Source organism: Neomonachus schauinslandi, chromosome 2, assembly GCF_002201575.2.
Source record: "Neomonachus schauinslandi chromosome 2, ASM220157v2, whole genome shotgun sequence".
In the NCBI taxonomy this organism is placed as follows: domain Eukaryota; kingdom Metazoa; phylum Chordata; class Mammalia; order Carnivora; family Phocidae; genus Neomonachus; species Neomonachus schauinslandi.
Window position 1 is genome coordinate 109821311 of NC_058404.1, and position 14567 is coordinate 109835877.

The 14567-nt window shown below is 37.2% G+C and overlaps 1 pseudogene; it reads left to right on the forward strand.

Moving 5' to 3' along the window:
* Nucleotides 1–8688: 8688 nt before the first annotated feature.
* LOC110575493 lies at nucleotides 8689–9192 on the forward strand (annotated as a pseudogene).
* The last annotated feature ends 5375 nt before the right edge of the window (nucleotides 9193–14567 follow it).

The following is a 14567-nucleotide window of genomic DNA, read 5'->3' on the forward strand; positions in this document are numbered from 1 at the left end:
TTCTTTATATTTATAAAATAAGTTTTGAATGAAGAGACTCTATATAAGCATGCCTTGTGTCCTTATGTTGTAAATACTAGGCTTAGATATGTTTTAACATCTTTACTGTAATTCACCTTGACCAATGAGAAAAGGTTTTTAAAATCCTGCTTGAATGAGAATAACTACCTTCCGTAGGAAGTGAATTTTGATTTGGACTTTAAAAAATATGCTGGATTCTCCCAGCCAGGAAAGAAGGATAACAGCGTTGCTGGGTGGGAAAGTGATCCAAGCAAAGGCCTTGGAAAAGAAGAGCTGCCTGAACAGTTAGGGAACCCTGATTTTACAGATAAAACTACAGCTGCAGACAGATGGTCAGTGATGAATTTTAAGAGTTTGCATGCCATGCAATGAATTTGGGGCTTGATTCTTTGGAAGTTGGAGGGCAACAGATGCTTTTAAGCAAGGCAGTGGCCTGTTTCAGACAAATGACTGTCTGCTTACAGAAAGGGAGGAGAGAGAAAAAATGACAACAGAAAAGACTATTTAAATGGCTATTCAAACAACAGTGGTCAAGGTATTTTGGCCTTAAAAATACCTCAGTCTTTTTCATCTAATTTTCTTGAAGCCTTTCTTCCTGACCAGCACTTAAAAAAAATTTATCATTCTGATTTTCCATTTGGCTCATTATCTTTAAACTTAAAATTGCTAGGAATGCCAATAGACTTTCCAATTCAAGACACAGGCCTATGTGATTTCTAAGTGTATATAATCTGCAAATACTAATATGAATCATCCTGCATTAATTTTGAATCTATTAGAAAATGATCAAACTCTTCTCTTCTTGAATAATAAAGTCACTTTCTACTTTTGCCCAATTCCTGATACTACAAACTCTCAACCACATTTACAAGAAATATATTTTTTTGAATTATTCAAAGTAAAGTTTATTTCCTTTTTTTTAGAAGATTTATTTATTTATTTATTTGAGGGAGAGAGTGGACACAGAGGGAGAGGGAGAAGCAGACTCCCCGCTGAGCAGGGAGCTGGACATGGGACTTGATCCCAGGACCCTGGGATCATGACCTGAACTGAGGCAGTTGCTTAACCAACTCAGCCACCCAGGTGCCCTGTAAAGTTTATTTCTTGGGCACAGTATGATTCACTTGATTTTGTGAAAGAAATTCTAGGGAAAGATTAAAATATAACCAAGAGCTATTATGAAGCCAAGTCCAGTCGGCTGGCACATTTGATCCTATGTCCAACCCCTCACCACTGTGTTTCCTACAATTGTACAGATGTCCCTCTTTCATCATCAGAGTTCAAAGGGACAATAACAATTACAGCAATATGGAGCAACAGGCCAGCAAACTGAGATGCCAACTTGACGAACTGCTCCAGTGGGTAGCTGGTTTTATTAACGGTCAAACTTAGTCTGGGCCAAGTCTAGGGCTGGCAACTAGCTGTACAGATTAACTGTAGTCAGGAAAGATAAATTGCAAGGCAGGTACTAGATCAGCTTCTGAGGCCTAGAGTCGAAGCCACTAAGCCAGGGAGGACTATAGTCCAATACCCGACAGAACTTCATGGACAGGCAGAATCTGGGAAAGGTAGATATGCCTCACAATAAGAGGATATTTAAAAAGATAAAAAAGGAAGTGAGGGAAGAACCTCATACTTTGATTATCTATCCCCTTTGGGAAGAGGGTATGACAGGTGCAAAGACAGGAAACAGCAAGGAGGCCAGTATGGCTGGAGCACAGTAAACAAAGTGTAGAGGGGGAGTAGCTGGACTCAGAGAGGTAGCCAGAGGAAGACCATGTAGGGTTTTGAGGGTCAGAGAAGAGGCTTTGGATTTTACTGAGTGCAGAAAGAAATGACATAATCTGACAGGTTCTTTAAAATTCATACCAACTGTTGGATGGAAAATAGATTGTAGGTGTCTAGAGCAGAAGCAGGGAGACCAGTTAGAGACTCTTGCAGTAACTGAGGGAAGGGTTAATGGTTTCTTGAATGAGAATGGTAGCAATGGAGATATTGAGATGACAGATTTGGGATATATTTTGAGGTATAACCAACAAAATTTGCTGATGGGTGGGATGTGAGTTAAAGAAAAGAAGCACGAAAGCCTTAAGGAACTTCAAAGATAGAGTTTTCATTAATTGTACAATGACTTATAAAGACTACTGAAAGAGTGGATTCAAGTGTTTAGGGTGAGGGACCAGGTGTGTGGTTAGGGACAAGAAGAATCTGAGATGTCTATTCTATCCATGTGGACATGTCAAGTAGGTAATTGTATATATGAAAGTGAAGTTGAGGAAAAAGTCTAGGCTGGAGTCATGAACTTTGGCATCTACCCTGTATAGGTATCATTTAACATCATAAAATTAGATTGAGATTACTTGAGAAGTGAGTATAATTAAGGAACAATGGTGTTCCAAAAACTGAGTTTGGGAGACTGAGAAAGTGAAGAGGAACCCACTGGAGACAGGGAAAGAATGATGAGTGATATCAGAGAGAGAGTGTTGTCGTAAAATCCAAGAGAAGACAGTGCTTCAAAATAAGAGTACTCATAAATTGTGCCAAATTCTGATGAGAGGTCAAGTAATTTGAGGACTAAAAATAGACTTTTAGATTGAGCAATAAAAGGTCACAAGTGGCCTTGACAAGAGTAATTTTAGTTGACCAGGGAAGAAGGACTTGTGAAGTGGGTTCAAGAGAGAATAAGAGCTGGCAAGTAGAGTATAGACAATTCTTCCTTGAGTTTTTCTACAAAGAGGTATAATATGGAGAGAAGATGTTATAAAAACAGTTTTTGTTTTTGTTTTTTAGGTGAAAGATACTATAGTATATGTGTATGCTGATTTAGATGGTCCTGTAGAGACTGAAAATTATGATGACACCGAAAGGCAATACCACTGGAAAAAATGGATGTAGGTGTGTTCTGGGAGTAGCCAGCAACCTTGTTGGGGAATGGAGTGGGACTTGTGTAATCAATCACTCACATTTAGCTCTTCTCTCTCTCTGAATTCACCCTCATCCTAACCAGCCATACTTTATTCTTAGAGTGTCAAACTCAAAATTTCTGACAGCATATTAGTATTTCCTCTTCAATTTTTTATCTATTATACACACCACTCTCCTTCTTAGAGCTGTTTGTTATGCCTATTAACATTATTAAAAAATAACTTTTAACTCATGTTAAGTACCAACATAAAACTTTCCTCCTCTGCCTCACCCCCAAGATGTCTCTCACCCCAGAATCTTTTCCTTTACTATGCCACCATCATGGTAAAATGTAAAGAAAAGGAAAAATATGTTCTGAGCACGTTGGGTGAGAAAATAAGGACTAATGTTTTTGTTTCATTGCAAAAAGAATGAATATTTTAGAAGGATATTGATTGCTCTGATATTTTTGTATTATCCCTCTGTTTTCTAGCTGACCCTTCTGAACATAATCTCTTGCCTTTCTGGTTTACCATATCATCCAGTACCATTCCTACATGGTCAGTCCCAAATCCTGACTTCTCCTAATTTACCCTATACCCTCAGCATCCAAGTCTTAGCAGGATAGTTGATTTTAGGAGAAGACTTAAGGCTCTTGCCAAGAGAGTCAGCAGATAAAAGTTAAAGGCAAAGGTAGCATTTCTGAGATCATAGTTGATAAGTTTAATCAGCTGAGAATAGCTAATAACTCTTGCTGTTCCTGTATCCTGTTCGAATTTTTAAATACTCGACAGATAAATGCTACTGAGATGTATCCAGCAGTTACATCAGAGAATCTGCCTGATGTTAATTACTTTAGCCAGAAATTGTTGAGTGTTAAAATAGCTAAACCTGGGTAAGCACCTAAAGGATTGGTCAGAGTCCAGCAGTTTTGGCAGATTAACAAATGGAACTGAAGGGCCACTCTTTCAGAAGTTGTAACCCACAGAGTTAAATTCCAATTTTGCCAGCCTGGCCTCTTCCAGAGACCTTTAATTACATAATGAACCAACTACCACTCCATTTGCCCATAAAACTCAAGATAAGCCTATGAAGCATCAAATGAAGTGAAGATTTGCAAATTATCTGCCTATTTGGATGTGAACCTCCAAACTACATAATCCAAGACCTCGAGTTCTATTGGCTGTAGTTCTTTTATGGGATCATGTGATTTAGCTGGCCACTTGGATCAAGTTGAAGAAATAAATACTTTATCTACTAAGGATGTATTCATGGACACCAACACTTGGAACCATTTCTTGTTCCAAAAAATACCTGTTGCTGCTGTTGTTACTTCTATTTGTCTTCCACGTACAGTCAAGTTACTGTCATATGCACAGTATCAACAGCTGAATGTTTTGATCACTGAGTAGCTGGAATCCTTTCATTTGTCCAGACTGAACTTAATACTCCTACAAATGCTCCAGAAGATAAGAATAAAGAAGTAGGATTCATTGTTGCTTCTGAGATCTGAGGAAGGGCTCAAATCTTCCTCTTTCCAGAATGACAGAGAACCCCTACTCTGGCCTTACACATCTAAGCTTTTATCAGTGAAGGAGATTTTTATGATTCTCTTGCAGTTTACAGCATAGAAATCACAGCAGGGACCCTGTGGCATTTAGACTTGCCCAAGCCCAACATGGGCCCTGGATATTCAACTGCATTCAGCTTAGCGAGGGAGAGTACTACAAAGTTCATAGTGCACGAGGCTACTTGGCCTCTCATATTCTAAGAGTGCTATAATTTAAATAATTTAAATGCAAAATAGAGTATCATATTTTATTACCTATGTCAGGATTTCTGTGAAACTTCATGACATTCTAGGGTATTTCTATATTTCTTTCTGTCTGGGTTGAATTACAGTTCTTTGCATATTCTGAGCTGAGCTTATTCTTAGAGTATCATTTGCATATTTTGTCCTAAGTAAGTTTTGATCAAATCTGAATTGTATAAGCCATTTTTCTTTTTGTATCATTTACGCTCCAGAAAGATATTTTTGTTTTTTTTAAAAAGAGTCACATTAATAAATAATAAATATCACAACAAAATTAACAACCTTTATTTTCTCCATTTTTATTACTATAGTATTAAATCTGCATTGGCAATAATTCAACTCCTCTATCTTAGGATGAGAACATAAGCAGAATCAGGAGAGCAATTTGATAGAATTGAAAGGTTTTAGAATCAGATAAGCTAGGACCGAGTCCCGGTTTTCCATCCTCCCGACTGTATAAGCTTCCCAGCTTTCTTACCTGTGAGACGATAATAGTGTTATCTGTTGTTATGATCTGAATGTTTGTGTCTCCCCAAAAATTATACATTGAAATCATAAACCTCAGTGTGGTAATATTAGGATGCAGGCCCTTTGGGGAGAAATTAGGTCATGAGGATAGAGCTGTCATGAACGGGATTAGTGCTTTGTAAGAAGCACACAAGAGAGATCTTGCTTCTTTTCTCTCTCTGCTCTTCATGTGAGGATACATTGAAAAGAGGACCATCTGTGAACTAGGGAAAGAGCCTTCACCAGGAACCCAACTGTGCTAGCTCCCTGATCTCAGACTTTCAGTCTCCAGAACTGAGAAATAAATGTCTGTTGTTTAAGCTACCCAGTCTGAAGTATATTTGTTGAGCAGCCCCCGCTGACTGGGACACCTAGCAAGTCCCGATTGGGTACATACAACACCCAGCACAATGCTTACCCAGAGGAAACTCTCAATGGCTTGTCACACGTAACAGTTAACGCTCCTGAAGCAGTCTTTGAATCCACTTTAACTCACTTCTCAAAAACTATCCAGCACTTAATAGGTCCTAAGTTTGTTACCCAGTTGTGTGGATATGATCCACTTTGTGGTACAGATACAAAGTAAGCCACAATTTGTGGGTCAAGGAGTTCAGTGTGTACTGAGAGAGACAGATACATGAATAATGACAATGAAATGCCATACAAGTCCAAAAAGCTATTTGTGCAAAGCTCTTTTGGTTACAGAGGAAATGACTAACCATGAGATGTGGAGGTTTGGAAAGGGTTCACAGAGCAGGGGACTTTGGGGCTTAGAGATTCTGTAGGAATTTTTCCAATAAATAGAATTACTTAGTAGAGAGGGTCCTTAATGGGAAGCAAAGGGCACTGAATTGCTACTCTTTCTCCAGCAATATTAGACCCAAGATTTCTAGATATCCCTTGCTCTGAAACCTCAGGGAATGAAACTACTTCCTCACCACCACCCCACCTCCAGCTGCAGGCAAGACCAGCCACTACATGACCTTTAATCACTGTCCTGTGGCTTCTGAAACAAATCCCAGCATGCCTCAACACCAGCTCTGCTGTATCCAAGGTTCCCAGATGACCCAGTTTCACACAGATGTTTATCACCACCCTGTTCCCACCTTCCATGAATCTGACCATATCTCCCACATTTTTGGCTATCCAAGTCCTTCCACTCAAACTTATTTCCTGACATCAGAAAACTCCTCTCCTTCCTTAACATCTTCACTGAACATGTCCTTCAGATTTTTGCTGAAATTTAACTTGGCTCCTGAAAACAGTGCTTTCCTGGACCGTTCAAGTGAAGGACTTATTTTTATTTTTTCCTTTCATGCTTAAGTACCATACACGCCTGGAGCTTGAGGTAGGGTCCTTTCGGCTCCCCGTTCCTACTTCCAAACAATCACTCTTTTCTCCCTTTGAAACTCTCATGTCTTTTGAAACATACATTCCCATACTGCGCCACCCTGTATCCCTCCTTGTCAGGCCACATATGGACATCTGAGTCATTGTTCTTCACTCATTAATACTTTTCCTGTCATTATGGTTATCTACTTCAAAACCCAGCTATATGATCCAACTACCACCTTGGCCTCTAAATTCTTTTGTTTCATTAGCTCCAGTAATCTTTTTTCCATATTTTCTCCATGACCCACATGTCATAGCTTCAAACATCTCATTTTGATTGTCATCTCCTATTCTGCCAGTCTATTCCCTCTAGGACTCCACTCATGCAATTCACCAGCTCATGACGACCACCAATTCATTGACCCTATAATTCATATTTATTCATCATAACTCCATGTCTAAACATGTCATATTATCCAGCTTGTTTTTCATGATTCTGTCCTATAATTATTTCTCAAATGAATGTCTTTAGCTCCCTTTCTCCTTTCTCCCTCAAGCAATATTTCCTGGAAAAACCTAAACTCTGGTCAAATCCACCTATCTGTTGGATGCGTTAATCTCTCCTGCATTCAAGTGGCTAACTACTCCTAGAGAATATTACATTATTGTGCTATTGGCGTCACCCATGAACAATATCTTGCCCAAAACAATGGCTAATTTAATGTCTTCATCTGTCACTTCCTTATCTGAAATATTTTTTTCTAGGTGTATTTACTTATTATGGTGTGCTACAACTGTGAGTGTGTTTGTGTTTAAAGCCATCATAAGTGCACTTTTACACAGTGTTCCCTCTAGATGTAATATTTCATGTGTCAGTGTCATGACCCTTCACAACTTCTTTTTCAGCTCTTCAGAGAGTATCCAAAATGCAGGATTTCCTCACCACTAGCTGGACCAAAAAGTTTAATTGCCAGAAATTGCTATACATATTTAGTGCATCAGACATTTGTTTTCTATTGTGTTTTGCCTTGTTTCACCACTTAAAGCCATTAAGAACCTATGGCAAGATCTAGCCATCTAACAGCATAGTCTACTAACATTTTCTCTCACCCTGGTCCTCCATACAAGATTTTGGACCATGTGTAATTTCCCAACTTCTAATTATCAGGTATTTTTAAATGACATTTAGCTTCCTACTATCAGATGCTATTAAATGCACTGACCTCAGTTCTCCCAAAGCTCATGAAAGATACGTCCTCATCTGAAATTATTGCTTTGTCCTGGATCTTGAATTTAATAAATGCTAAATCTAAGTCTGCTTTAGGAAAGCTGTTTTGTATCTGCTGCATCCTTTATTGAATTTTTAGGGGGGTGGGGCAAGTGACTATGGAGAAAGGCTCTGTTCCCTTATTTGTAGAATAATAAGAAGAAAAGAACAAATATCATGAGGTTTTTGTGATGTTTCAATGAGTTAATATACATAAATATTTTAATAGAATCCTAGCACATAGTAAAAATTCAATAAATGTTGCTTTTATAATTATGATTATTATCTAGACCCATCCCTCAGCACCTGGCTTCACATTGCTAAATGCATGCCAGTCCAAGAGAAGAATACTCAATTTTTTTTTCTTTTTTTGCTTAGTTGTCTTTGCTCCTTTGTCATCTTTTCTTTCCTTCTCTCCAGGCAATCTCTTCCAGTCTTTTATTGGCTTCTCTTCCCAGTAGGTATTCTATTGGCCTCTCCCTATCCTTATTGTTAACTCTAATACTTCACTTCAATTACATTATATTCCAATTTCATTAAGATTCTCTGGGAAATTTATAAAATAATAATTGCATAATAACCATCTTAATGGTACAATTGTTTAGAAGTAAAGATTCCAACAAATATTAAAATTAATTTTAACATTTGTTAGTCACAGGAGATCCATAGTCAGTGTATCTATTTCCCTTTTCAAATTTACCGGAAGCCCTTAATGAAATGTCTATCCAGCTTTTTTGCTCTCTACTAGCTTCCACTTGAGCACTGCTCTTGCTGCATCACACCTGGGAAGAGCTCCCATTTCCTGCTAAACCAGCGCTGCCCTTGGTTCTCTCCAGGTGCCCTCATGGTCATCTGCCAGGGCCTCATCAGCCATGATGAGATGTTCTTCAACATCCATAAGATCCGGGAGAGCCCAGATCCTGTGCCTAGAGGCAGAGGTCAGTAAGACAGAGCAAACATTGATGACTTGCTCATTGGTGGAAATGCCTCCGCTGAGGGCACGGAGGGCGAAGGTACCTAAAGCACAGTAATCACTAGCATTGATATTGTCACGAACCATCACTTGCAGGAAACCAGCCTCACAAAAGAAGCCTACAAGTACATCAAAGATTACATGAACTCTATCAAAGGCAGACTTGAAGAACAGAGACCAAAAAGAGCAAAACCTTTTATGACAGGGGCTGCAGAACAAATGAAGCACATTCTTGCTAATTTCAAAAACTACCAATTCTTTATTGCTAATAACATGAATCCAGATAACATGGTTGCTCTGCTGGACTACTATGAGTATAGTGTGACCACATCTATGATTTTCTTTAAGGATGTTTTAGAAATGGAAAAATGTTAACCAACTTGGCTATTACTTTGGATGTATCACCTGTCCTCATAACTGCTGTTGCTTTTTATCCACACAATACCAGGATTTAGACAAATGGGACTGAAGCCATCTTGAGCTCTTCATTAATTTTGGGCTTGATTTACTTGGAGAAGAGGCATTGTTTTAAGGGAAAAAAAAAAACATGTCATGTAGATTGTCTAAAAATAGAATACACTCAATCTAAAACAAACAAAAAGTATCCATCAGTACTACTAGATTATTAACAAGGAGTGCAAATTTCAAGCCCTCTAGTGGTCAATACCATCCATGTTGCTCACTCTCTAAGACTTCCTCAAAGACAAAAAATTACTACAACTTCCAAAAATATTTCCACCATAAGATGACAAGCCATTATCTTTGTCCCCCAAACAGTGTACCATGTTTAAGTTCAAGCTGAATAATTCATTATATCAAAAAAAGAGTTGTGAATACCAGTGTTAATTCTTAAAAATCATGTACTTATCTTTACTAGTAATAAAAAAAAAAAATCAAGAAACCAAGATAAATTGTCAATACTTCCTGCCTTGGGTTTGGATCATATCCTTTAGTAACACAGTATATTTATTTTTTTTATTATGGCGTATTATATAGGCTTTAGGAGCAGGTATGACTACTTATTATTTATATGCATGGCTTAGAGGAGTTAATAAATATTTCTAAGTATTGGGTTCTACTAGTTTAAAAAATCTCGGTCATAATATGTACCTTATAGGAATTATGAAAAGGAAACAAAATTAAAATGTATACCTTAACTAGCATACTGCACGAAACAGAAAAGTGCTCATGAAGTCACTAAAATAATCGTGGTGGTGCTACTTTTGAGTGATAAAGGAAAACTAAGATATTTCTCTAATTTCTTACAAAAACGATACTCTTACTGAGATTATTTAAGTCTAAACTCAGGTGCATTTTATGTGTACCTAAATAATAATTATTCCAACTTTTTAAGTTGTATATAACTTAATAAGATAGTTATCCTGTTGCAAAACTGTATGGGTTTTGTTTCTAAGTTTAACAGAGATACTGTGTGCCATTTTTTTAAAAGTAAGGCTAAATCTCAAGAACTAAGGGCAACATTAGGTTTTTTTTTAAATGACTAATTACAAATAATGGCAGTGATTCTATAGAGTTAATTTAGGACTATTACAAGTATTTAAAATAGAAATGAATAATAAAAAGAGATGTGACAATATTAATGTAGAATATCTTACTTCTTTCAGCTCTAAAAAAGTAAATTAGCTTTCTGATGAAATTATGTACACTTTGGCTTGTTATGTTTTACTTATAAAATATCCTTGTTCCATTGTGTGATTAAGTATGTGTATAATACTATGAAAATAATACAGCATATTCTTCGTTCATTTTCTTCTACAAAACATAGACCTTTTACTCATATAGACCAGGTGATTATGTATCATATTTCACTGTAAAGTCACCAATTCAAGCTCTAATGTCCTTTGTAGGTAAGGATATATATCTGTTTCTATTTCCTTCACTTCATACCCCTGCCAAACTTAGATCTAGAAGTGTTTAAAAGTAGTTCTGCAGGGTTCAACTTATAATAAAAAGGAAGTAAGTTTGCCAGATGAAATAAAAAGGATGCCCAATTCAATTTGTTTCAAACAGTACAACATTGGTGGTATAGTGGTAAGCATAGTTGCCTTCCCATTTGTTTCAGATAAGCAATGAATACTTAGTGTATGTCCCATGCAATAATTTTTTTAGTATATCTAAGTCCAAAATATTACATAGGTCAAATATATACTAAATAATTATTCATTATTTACCTGAAATTCAAATTTAACTGGGTACCCTGTATTCTTATTTGCTAAGTCTGGTAACCATAAAAGGAAGATAAAAATTATTTTGGAAGAAAATGCAAAACAAATATTTCAACAATGGTACTTTATATTTTAATTGAAAAAAAAAATATGGCTCTCTAGTCCACTAGAAATGCAAGGCCAATACATAAAGAATTTTATGCATAAAGAGAGAAAAAAAGAACTAGCTCTGCTTCCAAATCTAGATAGTTTTTGCTGCTCTTGGTACAATTTCCATTCCAATATAAATTTATTGAGTAATTGGCTCTTAGAAGATCTCTAAGAGTTAAAGGTTAGTGGATAGTCTGAAATATAAAAATCCTAGGAATTCTGAATAACTGCCTTAGCCCACCACAGCCTAACCAATTCAAAATTCTTTAAAAACATATCTTTACTTTCTGAGTCATAGCTAATTGAATCAAGCGTGGGAACCACTTTCAATCAAAATCTCTTCTCCAGGGATTTGGGGCTTGAACAATATTAAATTTCTTTGTGTGGCTAGACCTGAAATATGCAAAACCATGGCCATTTGATGGGGTCTCCACTTGCCCATATGCTGCTTTTTGGAAACCAGAAAAAGTCACCCTTTCTAGGACAACTCAACCCTGAAGTTTCACAGCTTGGCTAGCAGAACTAGATTGTATTTTTAACTCTCTTGGCTGGACACCCTTGTGTAGTGAACAACCTGTACAATCTTATGGGATTGCCTTGCCATTTTATGCTCCGCATAAAATAAAAAGTAGAGCACAGAAAGAAGTGTAAATGGGAGATGGTATAAGACTACTGCTAGCACTTTGATGTTTTTCTGTTTCTAAATTCTAAACCTCCTTGAGACAAAGGTCTCTTCCTATCATTGTGTCTTGTAAAATATTCTCTTGAATCTTTAAAATAAATTCCTCCATTTTGCTTAAGGTAGATCATGCTCATTCCTGACACTTGAAAAAAAAATATTGTAATGAGTTACATAAATACTGGCTTTAAAGTAATGTCTTAAGAATTACTGGCACATTCTGATAAGATTCTGGCAATAATCTATATTGAATTGATGTTTGAATACACTAACGTGCCTTCCTTTTACTTCTGGATTGATCTCGGTTTCAGAGGCTGATAAATCCTTCAGTGAACAAAAAGGTTTGCTTTACCTGCATCCAGAATGAATTTAATTTTTCATTCACTTCCTATGAATAATGAGCTCCTCAGGCTGGACCATAAGTTGTGTTGTTTGATATAGATGCCTTTGCTTTTTTTGGGAACAATTTGCAAACATAGAATTGGAGAGGCAGTGAAAAGAAGGAATCAGAAGCTTTTATACAAAAACAGCTTAATGACATGAAAGAAAGAAACACTGGAATAAACAGACACAAGAATGGAACCACTTAGTGTGTTACTAAGACCTCTCTGGGCAGTGGCTTATATCTTACCAAAGTTTTTTGTTTTGTTCTATTTTGTTCTGTTCTTATGATTGTGGGGAAAAGCTCTGCTTTTTCATAAACTGTGGCATCTCAGGTCTTCTCAGAGCCATTTGCATAGACATTTACTTTCCTCCAGGTGAGGATATAGGAAGTTGCCTTTTCACTGTCGTTCTACCGTTTTATATGAGAGGCAAACTTGCTCTAACACACAGTTCGCTACAGACATCCTCTGTAGAACCATGTGTTGAAAGCATCCATTTCACACGATATCATCCAGAGGATGCCCTTACCATTGTTTGGTGTAGTAGATAGTTTTCCTTCTTGACAATCACAGTTTGGGTATAAATAAATACTTGGCCATCAGAGAAATTACCATTTCTTGAATCTGACTAAGAAATTTAGAATAGATTAAAGTAGCAATACTTTTTTTTTTGTACTTACACTTAATCTCATCCTACATCAACAAAAATCCTGAGAGCGAGTTTCTTAACTTCACTGGGTTAATTTTTAAATTTTTTCTGACATACAATGATGTATAAAACAAAAATTTGTATCCAGTGATTGTCTAATTTATGCATCTTTGCAGTATCATAGGTTACATTCTTAGAACAAGCTTTGGAATCCAAGAGACCTGGATCAAATGATAGTCTATCTGCCTTCTAGGAGGTGTGCCCCTTACAAAAGCAAACATACTGTTAATTGAATCTTGTTTGCTCACATGTACAACAGGTATAATAAGCCTTACTCTCCATAGTTCTTGAAAAGATTAAAAATGTAAATATATGTAAAGTGGTTAACAAAGTGTTTGGCACATAATAGATGCTAAATGAATAATAGTTACTATGAGAGGAATACAGATGAGCCTGATAATCTAGGTTCTCCATTTTTAACTTGGTTTCATTGTTAATATAGAAGGTGACTAATGGGCATCATAGAAGACTGGAGAAATGGGCTGGTGATTTGGAGGAGAAGGCTCAGTAGGTGAAATACTCAGTTAGGAGACCATTGCAGTCACTAAGCACCAAAATAATAGACTCCCTCTATGATGATGACATATAAGTAGGAAGGAGCAAATCCTAATGGGTAGTTTTTTTCCCCTAATGGGTAGTTTTTTTTTTTTTTTTAAGATTTTATTTATTTATTTGACAGAGAGAGACACAGCACGAGAGGGAACACAAGCAGGGGGAGTGGGAGAGCGAGAAGCAGGCTTCCTGCTGAGCAGGGAGCCTGATGCGGGGCTTGATCCCAGGACTCTGGGATCATGACCTGAGCCGAAGGCAGATGCTTAACAACTGAGCCACCCAGGCGCTCCCCCAATGGGTAGTTTTAATGCAGATATTTTTAATATAGAATCTATAGGATGTGGTAATATTGGAAATAAGGAATACAAGGAAGAGATCAAACATTACTCCAAGGATTGAATTTGAAGAAGTGGGAAAATGGTACCATTAACAGAAATTGAGAGTTTGGAAAGGATATACTGTGGATTGAAATATGAGGTGAGATAGAAGAATGAGCAACTCTGGAGAGCTATAGGGGCTAGGGATCATGATGTGGGAGTTATCTATATGGAGCCGGGAGGCAAGGATTTTGGCAGTGCTATCCACTCCAAAGTAGAGTGAAAGTCCTAAATTTAAAGAAAAAAAGGGAAGGAAGAAGAACAAGGCAGAAATATGAATACTGCAGGAACAATTCTTAGCAGTAGGAAAACCAGGAGAACTGGAATTGAGGAAGTCAAAGGAAGACTCATTTCAAGAGAAGGTGGTAATTGGCTATGCAGATTTCCACAGATTCTCATGAGGATGAGGCTTGAGTCAAGCTGCCTGGATTTGGTCATTGGGAGTCCATGGCCTGGTTATTAGTAGGTTTCTTAGATTGGTAGAGGGATGGAAACGAGAATGCACAGACTTAAACAGATGGCAGTGGTAAAACCCATCTGAATGCAAATCCTTCTTTTACATTTCTGAGGACCACTTGGAATCTGGCTTTGCCAGCCTGTTGGAAGAGCCTAGTTTGAAGTTCAGGGAGTAGACCACGGAAATGTGCTCAGGAAATGAGGTGAGCTAGGAAAAGGGCTTGACTCTAGTCACTGAAATATTTAGTGAGGACTTAG